Source organism: Arvicola amphibius, chromosome 6 (genome assembly GCF_903992535.2).
Source record: "Arvicola amphibius chromosome 6, mArvAmp1.2, whole genome shotgun sequence".
NCBI lineage: Eukaryota > Metazoa > Chordata > Mammalia > Rodentia > Cricetidae > Arvicola > Arvicola amphibius.
Window position 1 is genome coordinate 143,382,428 of NC_052052.2, and position 21,375 is coordinate 143,403,802.

The 21,375-nt window shown below is 43.6% G+C and overlaps 1 protein-coding gene across 6 annotated transcripts in view; it reads right to left on the bottom strand.

Annotated features, from left to right (window-relative positions):
• Atxn1 (ataxin 1) overlaps positions 1-21,375 on the bottom strand; it is a 384,367-nt gene that overhangs the window by 210,296 nt on the left and 152,696 nt on the right. For all 6 annotated transcript variants that reach the window (XR_005285701.1, XM_038332640.1, XM_038332637.1 and 3 more), the window contains one exon: positions 18,288-18,416. The gene's annotated coding sequence lies outside the window, so the exon portion shown is untranslated. The remainder of the gene's footprint in view (positions 1-18,287; positions 18,417-21,375) is intronic.

A 21,375-nucleotide genomic window follows, 5' to 3' on the forward strand; every position in this document is an offset into this window, starting at 1 on the left:
TCCATCTCTAGGAACACCCAAGAGGATAGATTCACCTTAGTAGCCCCCTTTTGGTGGCTTGGGCGCTAACTCTTTGTCAAAGGATGGGCTCAGAGGCTTCCTGATCCTTACAAGCTGGATGGAGCTACACTGTGAAGCTTCTCTGGCCTCACTAGCAAGGTCTATGGCAATAACTCCAAACCACTTTCCTCAGCTTCAGCCTCCCCTGCTCTCCCAAGGTACTCCAAAGCGAACAAGATATCCATTGTGATGAATGTGCTGTGTTTCTAAGGCTCTCTAGACAAGAGGAAAACTGACAGCCTTCAGGGAACTGTGGAAAGAGCCCGCAGACAAAGTCTTTTCTACAGAAATTTTATAGGGAGCCACTGACTGCCATTACAGTTTGAAAATATGTTCCCTATGAAAAAATACTGAACTCAATACGTTAGTTTAAAAGCACATAAAGGGGCTCTATTCTGCCTGTTTCCATGCATCTGCCTCCACAGGAAGCCTAGAGGCCACTTCACAGGCTTGTTTTGCAATTGTCAATGTCCACTCCACAAAAGATGTGAATCCTTTTTACATTGCTCACAAAACATCAATTCATATTGTATCGCACAATGCCAGCTTGGCCACATTTTAAATACACCACAGCCAATTTGCAGCTCATGGCAACATCTCATCATTAAAAGGGTGTTTGATGTTGAAATTTGCATGTTGCAAAGGTTGAACTCAATGTTCAAATCCTAGACGGTATCAGGACTTCTCTAGCTCCGTCTATGGTCTTGACACCCTGAGTGAACCTGATCCAGGAAGCTAAGTAAGGTAAGGTCAGGCTAGCACTTGCATGGGAGAAACTGCACGATTTCTTTTTCTTTTTTTTTCTTTTTTGAGAGGATTTCTCTGTGTAGCCTTGGTTGCCCTGGAACTCGCTCTGTAGACCCTGCTGGCCTGAACTCACAAATATCTACCTGCCTCTGCCTCCCAAATGATGGGATTGAAAGTGTGCAGATCACCTTCCTGGACCTGGGGGGAGTTGGGAGGACATTGGTCTTAGCATAGAGTGGGGAACCCTGATGGCTCCTTGGCCTTGAGAAGGAGGGAAGGGAGGTATGGGTGGAGGGGAGGGGAGGGAAGGGAAGGGGGAGGAGGAGGGGAGGGAGGGGGGAGGAGGAGGGAAGGAGATGGAAATTTTTAAATATAAAAAAAAATAAACCATGGGAAAAAAATTATTTTTGCTTTTCTAAGTTGTGTGTGTGTGTGTCTGTGTCTGTGTGTCTGTGCGTCTCTGTGTCTGTGAGTCTGTGTGTCTGTGTCTGTGTATGTGGAGATATGTGCATGTGAGGGTAGGTGCCAAGGAGGCCTGAAGAGGGCATTAGATGCCCTGAAGCTGGAATGTGGGCTGTTGGATTTGAACTCACGTCTTCTGCAAGAGCAGAATTAACCTACCAGACTTCATATTTTTAAGACTATCAAGCAATTTCCAGATAGGGTTAACTGCAGGAGAGGTTAATGTTCTATTCTGTTGTCTGTTGTCAATAAAATATTTACTTAAGCATAATGACTAATTGAAATCAAGCAAGGCAAATAGAATTCAATTGTCACGACACAATATGATGTTGGGGGCAGAGCAGAGAATCTCAGTGACTTTCCAAGACCCTCAAAATGCAAACTCAGTCACTGCAACCCAGAATCAAGGTGTTCAGAAGGTCAACACACCGCTGATGCCACTCATGACCTGATGCCACCCACAGTGCCCAGCCATTTGTCCTCCAAATGAACTCTAATTGTGTTTAATAACTTGGGCTGCAGTGACTTCTAGCTTGTCACAGAGATTAAAATAACAATAATATTGTCATCCTTAAGCCAGCAGGAGAAACTTCTATTCCGATTGCCAAAAGCAAGGGGTCAGAGCTCCAGGAAACCTTCCTTAATAACACAGAATGAGGGACATGCCCAAGAGATCAAAAGATGACACAGCTAACCTCATCCCAGACACCATTAATCAGGAATTTAACTTCTAGGGAAACACTATATGAATAAAACAAGCTGAAGAGTTACCACAATGCCCTACGTGTAAGAGCCTCAGACTTAAGCCCATGTAAGTTCACATATGTTTTATTTCTTCGATTTCAAAGGCTATGGTTATAGCACTTAACTTTCATATTTGGTATGTCTAGGGCCCTGAGACTTATATCTCTGTGTTAGAGGAATACAAGTGGGATTTTTCCAAGTAGAGAGGTGATTGATTGCAAGTGTGTGGAAAATCCAAGAGTAGGCTTGACATCTTCATTGGGGGGAAAGAAGTGTCAACTTGAAAGACAGTCTAATACAGCTCATGGCTGTAAAGCAGAATACAACAACCCTACTCCCTTGCCTTTTATTTTGGAGGCAAGAACCCTGTAGGTCTCCCTCACTGCCCATCCAGCCTAAACCATGAGCTTTCTGACCCATTTTTTACTAGATGTCTATCATCACTTACATTGCTCGTCAGTATTGGCGCTCACATATATGCTGAGCAAATTAGCCTAATCATGGACACCATCTTAAAGACCCAGGAATTATCTTTGATGCCTCTCTCTTCTTTCTTCAAATCCACCAGTCATAAAGTTCTATGTGTCTACACCTTTCAAAAAGGTTTGTAGTATGTTGCCTCTTCTTCCTGTCTTGGTCCCTCTCTCCAGATGAACAGGCTTTCATGAGCTCTCTTTAACTCCTAACTCACTGGGATGGTTTGAAAGAAAATGCCCCCCCCAAAGGCAGTGGCACTATTAGGAAATGTGGTTTTGTTGGAATGGATGTAGCCTTGTTGGAGGAAGTGTGTCATTGTGTAAGTGGGCTTTGAGGTCTCATATATGCTCAAGTCACACCCAGTGTCTCAGACCACTTCCTGTTGCCTGTGAGGCAAGATGTAAGAATTCTTAGTTTTTTCTCCACCACCGTGTCTGTCTGCATGCTGCTTTGCTTCCTGCCATGACAATAATGGACTAAATCTCTGAACCACCACCCCAATTAAATGTTTTCCTTTAAAAGAATTGCTCTGGCCATGGTGAATAAGCAATAAGAACCCTAACTAAGACATGTGGTCAAAGACTGCTCATTCATTTCCCAGTTGCCCTGATATGATAATCACACAGAAGCTATATTAATTACAATACTGTTTGGTCGATGGCTCAGGCATATTTCTAGCTAGCTCTTTTATTTTAAATTAACTCATTTCTACCAATCTATGTATCACCACAAGGCTGTGGCCTACTATAGGTGTCTTTCTCCTTTGGCAGCTAGATGGTGTCTCTCTGACTCTGCCTTGTTGGAGAAGGCCATTTGTTGGTTCCTGGCCACCCAGCAAGCTTAGACCCAATCATACAGAAACTGTATTAATTAAATCACTGCTTGGCCCATTAGCTTTAGTTTCTTATTGGCTAACTCTTATATTGATTTAACCCATTTCTATTAATCTGTATACCACCATGTGGCTATGACTTACCAGGTAAAGTTCCCAGCATCTATGTCTGGCAGCTCCATGGCTTTTCTCTAACTCCACCTTCCTCCTCCCATGCTATAAGTCAAGCCAGTTTCTTTATCCATTAACCAATAAAAGCAGCACATAGACAGAAGGACCTCCCACACCACTGCCTACTCTCTATCTATCTCTGTTCAGATTTCCTGCTTGGCTTTGCTCTGCTAAGCCACTGGCCCAAACAGCTTTATTCATCAACCAATAAAAGAAACACATAAACAGAAGGACATCCCACATCAAAGACACTCACCCATTCCAATTCTATCCAAACTCCACTTAGCTCCACAGAGTGCCAGCAGCAGTTCCTGTTTCTCAACAGGAAACAGTTCAATTTTTTGTTACAATCCATATGGCACAGTATGTCATATTAATAACCTATGATGATCCATACATAAGGTGGATTAAATGTCTCACACAGGTTCCAACTGACCATTGGTTTATCAGAAATCAGCCACACTATAAAGCAAAGACATGAGTCAGTACCACCTCACTGCAAATCACTTCATTAAATAAAAATCCATAACCCTGCCACCACCCATCCATTAATGTTGAACTCTTCTACAAGGTAATTTAAAAATCATCAGACTTATTCACTTTTATGTTGTATGTGAATATTTTGTATGCATGTATGCATGTATACCACATGCATGCTTGTTTCCCAGAGATGTCAGAAGAAGTCATTGGATCCACTGAAGCTGAAGTTATGGAGTGTTGTGAACCACCATGTGGGTTCTGGGAATTAATCCCAGGTCCTCTAAAGGAACAAGTCCTCTTAACTGCTGATCTCTCTGCCATGTGTTAATGAGCTTCTGCCTCCCCAGAGCCCACAGTGTGGACCTTCAGCAAAACAGAGTCACTCACAATCTCTATCCAATATAGGTCATTTTCCCCTTCTGATGTGGGATTTCTGTCTGTATGCTGTGAATGTGTTTTATTCCCATTGGTTAATGAAGAATCTTCTTTGAGACTGTGGCAGTGCAGAGAGCAAGGTGGGAATTCCAAGGAGAGATAGAGGAGAAAAGAAGGCGGAGTCAGTAAGACACCATGTAGCTGCCAAAGGAGTAATATGTCAGCACCAGAAAGCCACAGGCTAGTGGCAATACATAAATTAGTAGAAATGTATTAATTTAAGATGTAAGAGTTACTTAATAAGAAGCCTGAGCTAATAGGTCGAGCAGTGTTTCAATTAATACAGTTTCCGTGTGATTATTTCAGGTCTGGGTGGCCAGGAAATGAACAAGCAGTCTCTGTCTACACCCTTCCTTAATACAAACTCTACACCTCCCTTCAAGGGGAACAAAGGGCTTCATTTCTCACAGGAAACTGGTCAGGGTCGCTTGGATCACTTCTGCTTCCTACTTCTTCACAGTCTTCGTCTCATCAGCCACACCTGAAGTTGTTCCCACCCCCACCACTTCTCTGTTAGCTGGCATTACAGACTGCTCTCTCATTTCTTAGAAACTGTTTTGGTTCTTCAATTCTGTTCCTCAAAACGGAGAGAGGAGGTTTACACCAAGATGGACAATTGGTGGAGCCCCTTCACCCACTCCTCTCAGATACCCTGTATGGTAACATCAACATCACAGAAAAGGTGTCAAAACTGGAACGTTATTTCCAGTCAGTTCTATACTAACTGTACTGTAGCAGTCACTGGGACTTCTCAGCTCTTCCACAAGATGGCTTTCTCTCTTTAAAGACCCATCCACAGGTTCCTGGGATGGCATTGCCTTATCATGAGCCTTTGTCTTCCACTCACCAGAAGCAGCTTTTAAATTCTTTCTTTGACAACATTGTGAGTATTTTGTTTGCATGTATGTGCACTACACATGTACAATATGACCGAGCCCAATAAGAGGGTGTTGGATCCCCTGGAACTGGGGTTACGGTTGTGAGCTACCATGTAGATGCTAGGAATCACACTGGCATCCTCATGAGGCTCAGCCAGGGTTCTTAACTCCTGAGCCATATCTCCAGCCCCACTTCAGTAGTTTTAAACATTGGTAGTTTAGAACATGAGTTGTCAGTTATTTTCCTTCCATTTGGCTCTGTCTGTATCTCCTCACCCCCAAATAGGGTCACGTATATCCCAAGTTGGTCTTGAACTCTCTGTGTAGCTAAGGGTGACCTTGGATTGCTGATTCCCCTGCACCTATCTCCCAATTATTGAAATTATAGGTAGGTGCTACCGTGTCCCGTTTATACAGTGCTGACAATTGAACTTAATCCAGTGTTTATGGAAGGTAAACATTTTCTCAGCTGAAACACATCCTCAGCCCTGTCTGATCTTTTCTCTTGATTCCACATTACTAGGGAGTATACGGTAGAGAGCATACGTAGGCCCTTTTCTATCCTTCACGACAACAGTTCAGTGTGTGTGTGTGTGTGTGTGTGTGTGTGTGTGTACCTCTCAGGGAAGGGATACGTTTCACATGGTACTGACTCTGCATTTGAAACTCTTCCAGTGTGCTTCTCACCCATCTAATCTCCACATACTCATCGAATTTGCCCCTCACCAGAGCTTCCTTGAGGGAATTACAACCATGGCAGATTCCAACTGATGCTTTTTCTACTCCTTCCTTCCCTTTTGAGAACTGGAATTCTTTTGTAAAGAACAGTTGCCCTATTTTCCCCACTTTTAATTTGGTTTAAAAATTTGCAGCAGTATGGGCTTAGGGACATTTATTTTTTTCTCTCCACACTATAATTTAATTTATGTATTTCATGACAGGTTATTCTGATCCCAGCTAGGTTACTGGCCCCTTTACAGCAGCGATGACCATGTTATGTGTCTTTCTATACTGTCCCTTGTGTCTACAATGATGAACTCATCCAATCATTTATTCCATTAACAAATCCTTTTTTGATTCTTGCCCTCGGTGGTAGAGTCAAAAACCACAAATGAGGTAATTCCTTCCTTGGGTGGTTTGCAGCCTAGTTAGCAGACACTCACATGTACACACACAACTGTATAGTATGGTCCAAATGGGAACACAGTCACCTCCACCTGGAGAAAGTGGCAAGTGCGTGGGAAAGATTTTCATGAGACCAAATGGTCTTCTGTTCTCATTATTCTACTGCTCGCTCTATAAAGTAAGTGAGTGTGTAAAACACTTAGAGATAAATTAAGCAGCTATTTAGAGATGGATGCTACACAGCACATACCACTGATGCATCTTAAAGAATAAAGTCCTGACATCAAATGGTGAGGACACGTTAGGCGGATTTAATGTGATAAACAGAGACTCTTTACATAGTACTAAGAAAATCAGAAACAGCTAACGTCAAAAAAAAATCTGAGTAGCCATTTGTCTTAATCCATTTTCTCCAATTCAATTTCCTAGTTTTTATTCCTTCACAGGGAATAATGGAGATCAGGTAAGAAGCACCATCCATCAGAGATGGACTCTCTGGGTGTCTCTCCTAATTCAATTTTCCTGTACTATTTCTATTGTAATCTCCAAACACAGCTGTTCACTTCCGAGTGTGATAGCTCAGCCCTACAGACATCCCTGGGAATAATAAGCAAACAACAGGGCACATTTTCTGCCACAAATTACACCCTGTAACGTTCTTCACCCCCGAACACTCTGAATTGCAAGCAAGCAGGAACACATCAGAAACCCGCGGCCTTCCTGCAGACTGGAGGACCTACATCCGGGCATTTGAACGTGTTCACGCTTAACTCCTACTACTGCTATCAGGAATGCAGACACAAGTTCCCTCTCCTGCATGGTGCTACATCATCCTTGCCATCATAGGCAATGTCACTGTTCTGATCACACCTCCTAATTAATGTCAGCCTGTCTCCTCCATGTTAATGAGAACAGAGCACGTCTGTGGGCGCTCACACGCATACACACGGATTCATGACTGCATCCCCAAGATTGCGCCTGTGCACACTGCTCCGTCTCCATATTAACACCCATTTATAAATAGAGTTTGTTCCGCCCACCCGTGCATGCAAATCTGCACAAGCAGCATATAATCCAGCTGACTTCATTTCCTGAAATTTTCCAGGAGATTAAGAGGAAAAGCTCAGGAAAAATGAAACCCAGGTAGATATCTGGTAGAGTCTGTGATTGGGAGGCAGAGGCTAACAAGACAGACGGGCCGAGGCATAACTGGAACATGAGGACCCAGCCCACACTGAGAGATGGTGCTCCAAGCTCTACTCTCTGCCTTCCTACAGGGCTTAGAGCCTTTCTGGGGACAGTCTGGATCTTAGTCCTTCCCCTGCCTGTATCTCCCTAAGTTAGAGCTACCAAATGAAGGAGACTCCCTTCTTTCTCCTCAGTCTGTTTGTGGCAGTGTGCTCCCAGGGAGGGACTCACTAGCAAGTCATGTCGCCTAAAGTTCAGTGGAGGGTGGACGACCGTCTGTGCAGCTTACCAGAGCCTTCACAAACACAATTTCTGGGCCATAAAAATGAGGAGTGGAAAGAGAAGTAATTTGTGCATAGTTTATAAATTTTTACATAATGGGTTTTTTTCATCTTGTGGATGGCTCTCTCTGTAAGTCCTGTATGTGATTACTGTCTGTAAGCCTTACTCCACATCATACAAGTATAGCAGGATTTTAAAAACTAGCATAAACATGGGCCTCTTCAGCCGGGCAGTGGTGGCACATGCCTTTAATCCCAGCACTCGGGAGGCAGAGGCAGGCGGATCTCTGAGTTCGAGGCCAGCCTGGTCTACAAGAGCTAGTTCTAGGACAGGCTCCAAAGCTACAGAGAAACCCTGTCTCGAAAAACCAAAAAAAAAAAAAAAACCAAAAAAAAAAAAAAAAAAACATGGCCCTCTTCAATTCACAAAACATATCTGAACACATTACATTGCTTAATCATCTCGACAACCCTGAGATAAATATGATAATTAAATCTATTTTAAGGTCAATGGGAGAAACAAACAAACAAAAATCCTCAGATTTTAATTGACTTCCCTAAGGTTAGAGGGCAAACAAATTATAGAACTAAAATTATTATTGTTTGGCTATTTTGGCAATGCTAGGGATTAAACCTAACGGCCTAATGCACACAAGACAAACATTTGTCCACTGAGCTCAGCCCCAGTCCCTAGGTCTGAAATTTGAAACCAGAATTTCTGATGCCCAATTTCATTTATTTCCCAATGTGTGCATTTCTTCCATGTTTTTTTGATCCGCTTTGCCTCCATTTTATCACAGAACCATATTCATAATTTTATGTGAACCTTGCTCATTATCTAAAGATGTGCTTCTAAATCAAACGGACCCTAAATTTCTACTGTTCCCCTTTCTGGTGAACTAACACAACCAGGATGCTCTTCTAGCATTTGCAAACACTCTGGCTGGAATATCCCTTTGAGAAAATGTTGGTCCTACTTCTGATGGTCTGGTCATTTCTCACACCCTCTCACTCTCTCTCCCTCCGACCCCCATGCCCATCCCCCCCTGCGCTCAATTCTCAGTACTTGCCCGTTTAGTCCACAGTGTCTGCAATCCTGTTTGGCACGTATCCCAAGCAGCACATCAATCCCAGAAACTCTAAGAGGTTCTGACTTTTCACACAACTACAGGCACTTGCCTGCAGGGCTGGGGAACTGGGCACTGGATACAGGGCCTCTTATACGTTAAGCCTGTGCAGCACCACCGAGCGGCACCCCCAGTCACAGGGTATTTTCTGGAATCGTCTTCCCTGTTATTGTTACTATCAAAGTCCTTGAATTAAGAAAAGGATTTTCATTCCTGCAGAGCCGGCCCCAACATGCTACCTTCCATTTGGCGCATTGCAATCTACAGATGTGTCACTACGACATTCTCCCTCCAAAGGGGGAGGGGCTTTAAAACAACAGATCTAGGACTGGAGAGGTGATTTGTCTCCCAAGTGTGAGAACCTGAGTTCAGATCCCCAGAACCCACAGAAAGCCTTGTGGGGTGCACCTTTGTAATTGCGGCATTCCTGGGATGGAATGGGAAGCCGGAACAGAATCTGCATCACAGCCCCAGAACATCTTTCCTGGTGTCGGCAATGGCAAACAGCAAGACACCCTGTCTCCAAAGAGGTGGACGGTAAAGAACACTACCTAGACTTATCCTCTGACTGCCATCCACACTTAGTGGCATACGTGTGCTCACACTTAGAAGCACATATGTATGTATGGTTTCACAAATTCACACATGAACATACACACTTGAAAAAAAATTAAATCTACGAGTGCATCAACTCAGCCTGATAATTAGACCACTGGGAAAAGAGAAAGAGAGCCCGAAGTGGGAGCTCAACAAGACATCAGATGAGCGCAGGATGTGTCGGGGCTCTCTGGGCTATTTTTCTAGCGGTAACCTAGGTTGGCATGCATGCACATGTGTGTGGGGGGGGGATTGGTATTCAAGTCTGCACTACATCAACAGCACAGAGTCAGGCGCTGGGGCCGATTCTCTTGCCTTCATGTTGCCCAACTGTGCTCTGCCTGCTGTTTTAATTGGATTATTTTAAAATCTGCTATTTCTGTCTCACTCCTTTTCTCCAAACTGTCATATCAGCCCTGCAGTTTGGCTATGACACAGCTGCCAAATTTCACTCCAGAGATGGCTTCATTGCAATGTCAAGCAAAGTGATGGTCCCTCTGCTCTATCCAGAGACCCGCTGAAGGAGCTAAACATCTGGAAGGGGCTTGCCTCCATGCCTGAACAGACTTTCCACTTCCTGTTCTTTGATGGTGTTTTACCATCATCCCCGGAGGAGCAGGAAGGTCATTAACTCCACCTGAGCACAAAGGAGGAGACAAACCAAACAAACCACTAAAATATACCAGGATTGGATAGACAAAGACTGTGGCTTTTCATAGATACTTTCTACAGCGACTTCAAAGTCGCAGAGCACCAAAGATCGGGGGTAACCCCTTTTCAGACGTGGAGGAAGCCTCAGAGAGCAACCCACTCATGTTCCGGATGGAAGCGCACAGGCACAGCACCACTGAGCACCTTTTAAAAGCTCTCCTGGTTCTCAAGTCCAAGGGCATTCCACTTGAATCTGGGCTCCTCTGCAGACACAGGGCTTCATCTCATATCTCTGTCAGTGAGGCCAAATTTAGCCCCAGCTTCTAAAGCAAGGGATACCAGCAAGGACAATTGCACTTCATTCAGCTACACGTACTTGTTTTAGACACTCAACCCAATTACCACCAGGAAAAAGAAGTGTGAAACAAAAAGATAAAGGGCGTAGCAAAAGTACTAGCAACCGGTGTTTAAGGAGCATTAGCCAAGTGTCGGGCTAGCTAAGACTGTCAATCTTAAGACTGCCAAGTATGCAGTGGCCTGTTTCCTTCAGTGTAAAGAGAAGGGAAGGGGTGATAGACAATAAAGGATATTTCTGAGAAGATAAAGGGCCACACTATAACCGCCAAGTCACAAGAACCACACCCCCAGTCAACAAACTATTGATTGAAAACCTAGATAAATAGCAATAATACACAATAAGTAGCAACAATGTACTTCTCACTAAACCTACAGGCGATGACATATTTATGCTACAGACTTGCTGTTTGCTAATTCCAAACGATACTTTATGGAGACACACACACACACACACACACACACACACATTCATTTCTTATTTCATTTTTGCTTTTGTATTGTTTTTAATTGAGATATTCTCATAGTCTAGCCCAGGGTCGTCAAGGTTCTCTATGTAGTTCAGGCTGACCCGAAATTCTTAATAATCCTCATGCCTCATCCTCCCAAATGCTGACAGGCCACCACCCAGGGTGCCAAGATGCTTTTTACATTCTTTTCAAATCTTACAGAAATTTCAACATAGAAATACTTCCTACAGGACATGGATTCAGTGAAAGGGGTGGCTGATGCTGAGTTCAGACGAGAGTGCTGAAATGATCAGCATGTTCCTTTCCATCTCCACTGGCGCATCCAAAGCTGGAATTTTTCCCTTTCTGTGACTTAGAAAATATAGTTAAAGGTTTCGTTTCACTCAATGCCATCCAAGAAAAAGAGTAAACATTAACACGGAAAGGACCAGAAAAGGGCGCCATGTTGCTTCTGCCTCTGCTTTCACTGCTTAGTTCCACTCAGAAGAGGCCATTTCTCAACATCAACAGCATCACAGGTGGCCTGGGGTAAAATCTCTAGAGCTTTAGGATTCCTGTATGGAAATACACAATGGTGAGCTTTGGAATTAAGCCCTTTCTTAATGGGTTTCCTCTATCAGGTACCAGAATACCCTGCTGTATTTCGTCCATACTACCACAACTATGTGAATGTCTCTAACACCATAAGATGCATTATTTATAAAACCTACAAAGAATAAAATGCTTCATACAGAAGGCTGGGGATTGTTTTAGAAAGTCTAATGTGCTCAAAAACAGCCTTAAAAAGCTGTGCAGACACATAAAACACCATGTACTCTTGAGTCTCTGACCGTACGTGTTTTTCCTTTTGCCAGGAAAAACATCATTAAGTGTCTCAAAATGCTGCCTTCTCCCCAACAACGTATGAATTATGGATACTCCATAATACCTCCAGACTGAAAGGAATGGAGTCAAAAGGAGGAGAATATGTTTATGATGAGGGATAGCATTGAGGGAGATCTCTATTTTAAATATTTAATAAACATCAAAAATGGTCTCCTTTGTCAAAGAAATGTATGGACATGTACATTATAGATCTAAGTAGAAAGCGGGCCTGTGTCCAAGAATGCATTGTGTGTGTGTGTGTGTGTGTGTGTGTGTGTGTGTGTGCATGCATACCCCCCTATACACACGTGTGATGCATGGGTCCAGTAGTGAAATCGACAGTTAGACTGGGCTTCTTGAAGAGAGACCAAACATAGCAGATTATGTTTTATGCTGGATGCTTGCACCTCGTTAAAGACCAGAGGTTGAGACTGAAGGGTAGTGAAAAGGTACCCGTCAATGAAAATCAATTTTAAACCAAAAATGAAGGATCTATTAAATGCCCGTTAAAGGCTAAAGGAGAGGAATCCTTAGTAGATGTAATTATATAAGAGACTGTTACAAGCGTTCTTCGGGGATGTAGGCAAGTCGGGGAGAAGAACCCCAAGCCCATAAACTATACTGAGAAGGAGGACATTGATCACTAAAATTACCAATATATGACAACTCGTTTTGACCTAGAAACTTCATTAATTAGTCATACATAGATGTGTGTGTTTGTGTATGTGGTAGAATGAATCATAGGATTAATACCACTTTTTAAGGTAGTAGACAAAGTAGAAAAGAGCTAGGGCTAGAGAAATGGTCCAGTCAGTACATCATTTACTGAGGAATCACAAGGACCTGAGTTTGAATCCCCAGTCCTCAGGTGGAATCAGGTGTGGTGGTGTACATCTGCTGTCCCAGTGCTGAGGGGGTGAAGGCAGACAGAACCATGGCCGGGGAGTTCAGTGGGAAATGATGTCTCAAAGACAGCGACTTAAGGTAGAGATGAAAGAGGATAATGCCCATCAACCTCTAGCCTCTAAACACATGTGTGCGCGCACACACACACACACACACACACACACACGCACACACACGCGCGCACACACACGCATGCACGCGCACACACACGCGCACACACACGCACGCACACACGCACGCACACACACACGTGCACACACACGCGTACACACGCGCACACACACACGCACACACACGCACACACATGCACACACAGCTATAGCTCATAAAAGAATAAGATAAATGCATCCTGGTGAAGCAATCACTTTCATTCTTCATTATTAAAGAAAGAAATTAACAAGAAAATTCTAGAAACACATAATTGGCAAATTCTGAAAAGCATCCTGAAATGGCATGCTGTCTCCCTCTTTCCTAGTTGCGACATGAAGCATCCCTTTGTCTTGTGTGTTCACGTGGTATTTGCTACCCTCTTGTTAGGAACTCAGCAGCCACCTTGCTTTTCAGATCCACTGCCATCCATGGTTTTGAAGTTGCTTATGTTGAAGAATCCTATTTTACTCAATCAGGGCCCCAAAGTTCCCACACTCATTATAAGAAATTGTCATAACTTAAATTTTCAGTATTATTGTGCAAGAGGTATAAGATAACTTTTATCATGTGTGTGCATATATAGAAAAGATGCAGTATTCATCGCCTTCAGAACTATTTGCATGTGTAGATGTGTGCCTTTAAGAATCTCCTGCGAGGGTGAGGAAGGACCAGGGTATTAGCATGCACCAGGACCAGGGTATTAGCACGCACCAAGACAGCTTCTATGCTTTTAACGTGTGTACACTCAGAGGAATGAGAAGATCCACTGCCCAGTTTCTCAGTGACATGCACTGTTTAAGTCACTTCCATTGAGAGATGGGTAAATGCACACCACTTATGACCCAGACACGGGTCCCCTGGAGGGAAGTCTCGCAGTACGCTCCTGTCTCTATCCTCATCGTTTTCCAGGCTGGAGTTGTAGCCAAAGGCACTCACTCCATCTCCAGTCCCATCTATTCTCCAGTCCTTTCTGCTTCACGCCTTCCTCACCCACAGATCTTTCTTCCATTTCTCCACCTTCTCATTCTAGAGCCCCTCCATCAACAGACCAGCTCATGTCCCTATTCACTCCAGCCACTCGGTGTGCTTTGGATAGTACCAACCTTAGTTTTGAAAGCTCCATGAGAGCCAGCCCTTGGTCCCTTCTACGTCTACAATGCCTAACACCGTATGCACAAATCATTTGTCAAATAAATGAATGTGTGGTGAGTGGTCGAGAGAGGATGACCTCCAGTAGGAAGGCACAGTCTTTGTTTGTCACAATCCAAAAGCCATGGCTTCATTCTGGACTGGCCACACCCTAGGGTACCCTCAGTTCCATGGGAAACTCTGAGAATTAACTTTTCAGCCACACTCTGATGATTGTAAAGATATTCTTCCACAGGGCTATGGGGAGAAAATGGTTTGCATAACTATACCTAAGGACCAGAGAACAGTGGCAGGATGTCAGCTCCGAGTTACCATCCCATTAGAATGATTAAAATAACATTCCCCGCTCCCCTGCCTCTCTGGAGGTACTTATCCTGGCAACTACAATGCCTGCATTTCTGCACAGCAGCCCAGGAGTCACAGCTAATGGCTCCTTCTTCCTCCCTCTTTCAGCCTCCATTGATTGTGTCATTGAGGAGACTAAGTGCTATCCAAACACATGCGTTCCATGTGGTGGTGTCATTGCAATCTGTGCATCAGCTACACACAGCCTTTCTACCTATACACCTGAGGTGCCTCATCGGAGTCTGGCAGAATGCAGCAAACATTTTATAGAATGTGTATTTGTCAACACATATTATTTTTTGGTCCTTACTCCCATGAACAAGGCTTTAATTCCTTTTAACCAATATACACATTTGCCTAAAATACATGTTTTGTTTCCTTATGCATCTTCACCATTACCTATGAGAGATTCACTCATGACATTAAAGAGGCAGTCTTCAGCAAAAGGAAAATGCCTTAATTAGGAATTCAGATGTTCCTTTCTGCTAAGTGCGAAGCTAACAGAATGAGACTGGAAATTAAGGCCCTGGTGACTACAATACCAACACACACAAACCAGCTCTAGAAGACCCAGTGGAAGGCAGTGGCTGAAGCCATCCAAGTGGCTCTGTCTTTGTCTCATTTGTTGAAAAATCACTTTGGGCCCTCTTTCCTCCCACTTTTCAGTCTTAATATGTGGCTAAAGGGTAGAATGGCTCAGAACCCAGCTTTCCTTTTTTTTTCCTTTAGGTTTTATATATTTTCACGTTATGTGTATAGATGTTTTGCCCAGATGTGTATCTCTGTTTACCAAGTATGTGCAGTGTCTGAGGAGGTCAGAAGAGGGTGACAGATCTCCTGGGACTGGGTTATATTCTATGGTGAGCCACCATGAGGGTGCTGGGAATTGAACTCAGGTCCGCTGAGGCAGCCAGTGCTCAGCTTTCCACCTTATCTAGCTTTTCCTTTTGCATCTGTAGGCCGGAGCACATATTGACAAGAACGAAGGGGGAGAATACTCTCCCCCCACCATTTCACTCATTGAGTTCATGAGATGAGGCTTGATTAGTGAGATAAGAAGGACAAAAGCCAAATGGATCAGTTCACCCGTGGCTCCAGAAGGTAAGGGACTTTGCCTGTGGCTCACAAAAGGCCCGAAGCCTTCTTAGACTGAGATGCTCTCTATACCATGGCGAGGCAGCCTGGGAAGGAATGAGAATCTGTTACACAAGACTAGCCCAAGGCAACCTAACAGGACTGACACATGGGTGTCCTAGACAGGGGGTGGGGTACTGATTTTAACCCCTGGGGAAGATGGGTCTTTTCCTCGAAGATATTCAGTGGAGTCTCTCCTGGACAGTAGTGATTTGGTACATGCTAATAAACTCATGGAATTCCTTCAGATACCAAAGGATGAACCAGAGGAAGAAGAGGAAGAATGGAAAAACAATTTCATAAGGCAGTGTTCCACGGTGGTCAGCACCATATGTTATGTTTGTTTACTTCTATCACCTATCACGATCATCTTCTCTGTTAAAGGACTTATTTGTTTGTTAGTATGTGTTTCTGTGTAAGTACCCGTGTGTGTGTGTGCAGGTAAATGTGGGTATGTACCCACAGTCGCCAGCAGGGGGTGTAAGTGTCTTCTGTCACTCTCCATCTGTTCCTTTCAGGCAGGATCTCTCCCTGAAGCTGGGCTTTGCATCTTGACTAGGCTGGAATCCTGTCTCAACTCCTCAGAACTGATAGTATAGGCATTTTCTAGAACGCTTGGTTTATTATATAAATTTTGAGATCTGAACACTGGTCCCCATGATGGTGGGACAAGCACTCTTAACTGCTGACACAACCTCTACAGCCCCCCTTTTTCTGTGGGGGAGGGGGGCTGTTGTTGTTTCTGCTTTCTTGAGATATGGTCTCATGTGATGCAACCTGACCTTGAATTCCTGATCCTCTTACCACCGCATGCTGGAGTCATGGGGTGCGCCAGCAGACTTGACCCGCAGTCCATCCATTTCTAGTATCAACGCACCCTCCCTCAACACGAGACTTTAAAGAGAGTAAGCTTGTCACATACACACAGCCACATGAGCATCACCTCACACAATGGGCACAATGTTCTCTACATTTTACAAATGCAAACTTAAACAGCATCCCTGAGAAAAGAGCAAGGCTGTCCTCCAAACCCCAGTAGCAGACCTCGGGGTCAGAAGCCTCTGTGTCCTATAAGGCAACCAACTTCCTGATACATGCATGCTAGATAGTCATAGACGCATACACATTCCTAGTAATGAGAAGTCCATCTTCAGATTGCTTGGCCTGAAGGCTGTTTATGAATCTCTGCATAGTTTATAAGCATTGAAAAACTTCACTTTTCTCTGGAAAATGCTGGCTATTCCTTGATTTCACAATTGTCTAAAAATACTTGGCTGGGAAGAAAGATCTCACAGTTCCCCGGGGCTCTTACAGTCCTCCTTAACTTAGTATTATTTCTCAAATGTCCAAAGCTGACAAGTTTTAAGTGTGCTTCTGTCTGCAGAATGCGAGTTCTAGAAGGCAACATGATCTGCAAGTGAATTCGGCCCCTCCTCTGCATGCACACGTGTCCCCTCACACACCGCACATGGACACACACTGGTCATTTTTCATCGTCAATTGGCAAGCACCCTTTCTGCTTCCAGAGCTCTTGGCATCCGGGATTTTGAGGGCAGAGATTCACTTGTATGTCTCTTCTGGAAGTAAGCCTATTACTGTGTGACTGGGAAGCAATTTAGAAACATGTATTGAAACTCTTCAAACCTGAAAGCTCTTCCATTCAGTAGTTTACCAATAGGCAATTACCCAGGGGAAGCCATTAACAGTGAACTACATTGTAATGTAACCGCTATATTACAAGAGCTTTCTGATCGCATGAAAGTTAAAAAATATATAAACAATTCAATTCCAGCTGAAGAGAATCAAGTCAATGAAATATCAATGCTTCTGCCTGCTGGAAAATTATATAACCAGGGAAAGTTACATTGTAAAAACGATATTGCCATTGAATGATGTTGACTGTCAAGAGGAACAAATATCGAATGACATATATTATACTGTACTACTCTCTGACAGTTGTCTTTGCAGCTGAATGTCACCACCAGAGTTGGCCCCCACTCATCATTGTCTTGCCACACATCTTATGAGTCACCTCAAAATATGTAAAATTTATTTTTTTTCTCCAAAAAAAAGGAAAGAAAAACAAAAGGGGCTTAACAGAGCAGATGGCTCAGTAGCTAAAGCACTTTTTGTGCAAGGATAAAGAATCAGAGTTCAGATCCCCAAGCCCAGACATGGTAACCCACTTATGATTCCAACTAAAGCGAGAGACATAGGTTCCCTTGAGCAGGCTGGCCGGCTGCGCTAGTCATATTAGCTCTGGATTCAGTTGAGAGACACTGCGTGAATATATACGGTGGAGAGTGATTGCAGGAGACGTCCAACGTCAAGTCCTGAGCCCTGCATGCACACAAACATGTACACTGCACTTATACGTGAGCATGCCTACACACATGCCTAGGCACCATACTTTTACATATATGTGCATAAAAGCAACAATTTGCTTTCATAGAAAGGACTCCAAAAAAAATAAGTAGAAGAATAATTCATAGATATGTAGATATATTATTCCTGTGTGTGTACAAGTCCATGTGTGTATGCCTGTGTTGGCGTGCACTTGTGTGTGTGTGTGTGCACATATGGATCTTCATGAAGAGCTGCTGATGCACATTCAACTTGCATCTTGGGACTTCAAGGCCACAGGCTTTAGCCTCACTCACCTGTACCGTTTGCTTTCATCACAGTGCAAAGCCACAGGCGGCCGCTCCCTTCCCAGCAGGTCTTTCCTGGAAGAGTTGGCTTGAGTAGAAAGAGTGGCAGTAGAGAAATTCAGTGTAAGAGGCCTGAACCTGCGAACAGAAAGACAAGACTGGTGGTTATGCAGTTTCATGACCCTAATTAACACAATCTGAAATCACCAAAAAGATAAATAACCCAAACACACACACATACACACACACACACCACTATAATTTTTAAGATAAAACAGGTTTTTTTTTTAATAAAAAAAGGATTAGATAAACAAATAGGTCTTGACTCTGATGTTTCATGGAAATCCAAGACTGTTCTCAGGAGCCATCAGGACCAGGCTGAATCGAAGCTTTCTGATCAAAATTCTTTCTTTTCCTTTAAAGATTTATTGATTTTTATTTTGTGTCTGAGTGTTTTGTCCGCATGTATGTATATGCAGTGTGTGTGTGCCTGGTGCCTGCAGAAGCCAGAAGAGGGCACTGCATACCCTGTGAGCTGGCATGCAGGGTAAGTGTGGGAAGCCAATCCAAGCTGGCCCTCCCTTCAGACTCTGGTCCACATTTCGGGCAGGCAGCATCCCCCGCTCTGCTCCGTCTCCTGTTTATTGTAACTTTCCTTCCTACACGCCCTGGCTTCTCACATACCCACTTTGAACTTCCCAAGACTGAAGTGTGAAGGCTGTGACTATTGCCCGGGTACCTGTGACATCACTGCGCCGAGGCCACCTCCTGCCTCACTGGCTCCAAAGGCCACATGTTGCTCAAAAAAAGAACAGTGGCCTGCCAAGGAAAAAGCTTTTCATAATCATGTCTTTGGCAAATTACCCACCGCAGATGCCTTAGTCACTGTTGGGACAATAAATACAGATCTTCTGAGAGGTCACAGAACCTGCTCTGGGGGATTTTCTTTCATCCACGTTGCAAGATTTTCTAGGCTTTTCAGCCGGAATGAAGGCAATGCTGCTGTTCTGTGCAACCCTCTCCACTGAGCTCCTGATGTCAGCCTCTTCCCAGCAATGAACCTGGTGACATCACCGAGGAGTCACAGCCTCCTACCACTTTAGTGTGATCTCCAGACACTCTGAACAGAGACGAAGAGGGCAAGCTCGGTTGCCGTGCAATTGCAGGAGGACTTAAGCTACACCCTCAGAAACCACATTTTTAAAGAAGCCATGTATGGTGCATGATTATAATCCCAGTACTGGAGAGGCAGAGGTGAGCAGCTCCTTGGGGCTTGGTAGCCAAGCAGCCTGCCCTCTTTGGCTAGTACTGCACTAATGGTGACTTTCTCAAAAAACAAGGTTGATAACTTCTGGAGAACAACCCTGGGGGTTAATCTCTGTCCTCCACAGACACATGCACACACATGTACCCAAACATGTACACATGCACATACATGTATGCACATAAACACATGCAAAAGGAAAGGGATTGTCTTATGTAATGGGCAGAAAGTGGGAGCAAAAAGGGAGAACTCTGACCTACTCTATAGCTTTAAAAATATTTGCAGTGCACAAAATTTGAAGCACGTATCACTTTTGAAGCCCAGCACCCAAGACTGCCAGGTTCCTGACCACCCTGATGGTGGGAATATCCCATGTATTGCTTCTTCCCTAAAGTAGCTTATTGTTTCTCTCCCAAATAAACTTTTTCCCTTTGCTCTTTATTCATTGTTTCCTAAAATATGTGGTTTTAAAGGTTTTTTTTTTTAATTAAAGAAGGTTCTCATATAGCTCAGACTGACTCCTAGCTTACATCAGGAACATCCCCATCCTTGCCATTGTCATGCTCCTGCCTCTACATCCTGAGTGCTGAGAGGACGGGAGCACCCCAGAACATCTGGATTATCTGATGAACCCAGGGCTTCATGCCTGCCAGGCAAGAACTCCACCAACTGAGGGACACTTTTGGATTACAAAACACATTAAGTAATTCTGTCATGCTGCATACAGTCTCTGGGAACTAGAGCCCCACAGTGTTGGTTTTTTTTTTTTTTTTTTTTTTTTTTTTGCTAAGACTGACCAAGTTTGTTTTAGGTGACTTGAGTTGTTTCCACGATATAAAATTCCACTGTGTTGCTAAACTGAATCAGTTTGGCTTAAACTTGGCTTTGTACCCGGGTGGTAAAATCTGGCCCAACACAGCCTTTGCACATGGTACAACTATGTCCTAACTTGGTGTATAAACAAGTTATAATATCATCTCAGCATAGAGTATAGGAATAGAACCAAGCAACTAAGTCTCAGCCAATCACAAGTGTCGAGGTTTTAGCCAATCATAGGCTGCCAACTGATCAGACCATGTCTGCCGAAGTCCAATGACAACTGCGGCCAATCATGTCCTGTCTGCATGTCACTTCCTTTTCTTAGGCTATAAATATAACCTGTAAGTGTGGTGGGGTGGAGCCTTCCAAACCCTCTTTGTTCTGGAATGCTGCCCAGTTCTAGAACCTTTTTTTCTTGCTTAAGTAAACTTTGTTAAATTTAACTCATGTCAGTTTTTCTTTTAACAGTTTTGCAGTGTGAAAATATATATGTGTGTGTATATATATATGTATATATATATATATATATATATATATATATATATATATATTTCCATTCTATTGACGGACTTCCATGTTTTTCCAGCTTCCATTTTTTTCCCTTGCTAGAAACATGCTGTGTCTATTAGAGGCAATATGCATAAGCACACATTTCCTGGGGTTCAGCCCAGGAATATATGAATATACACTTTTGCACAATAACATCAGACTGGTTTCCAAAATGAATCTATCAATCTACATTCCTGCCGGCAGTAAGTCCCATATGTTTCCAAACTGACCAGTCATTTTAGAATCAAGAAGACAGGTGCCATCTGAAGCTCGTGTATTTGTTTTGCAGAGGGGAAGTTTTAAATACAAACTCTCCCTTTTTCCCCTGTCACATTAGTGAGTTTACATTTCATTCACCAGCAATGAAGGAGTGACTTGCTGGGTAGGTTTATTTTCCCACTTTGGAAAGTGACATTAACTAATGACTTGGTCTGAAGTGAGAGGGAAAACTTTGAAGGTACCATG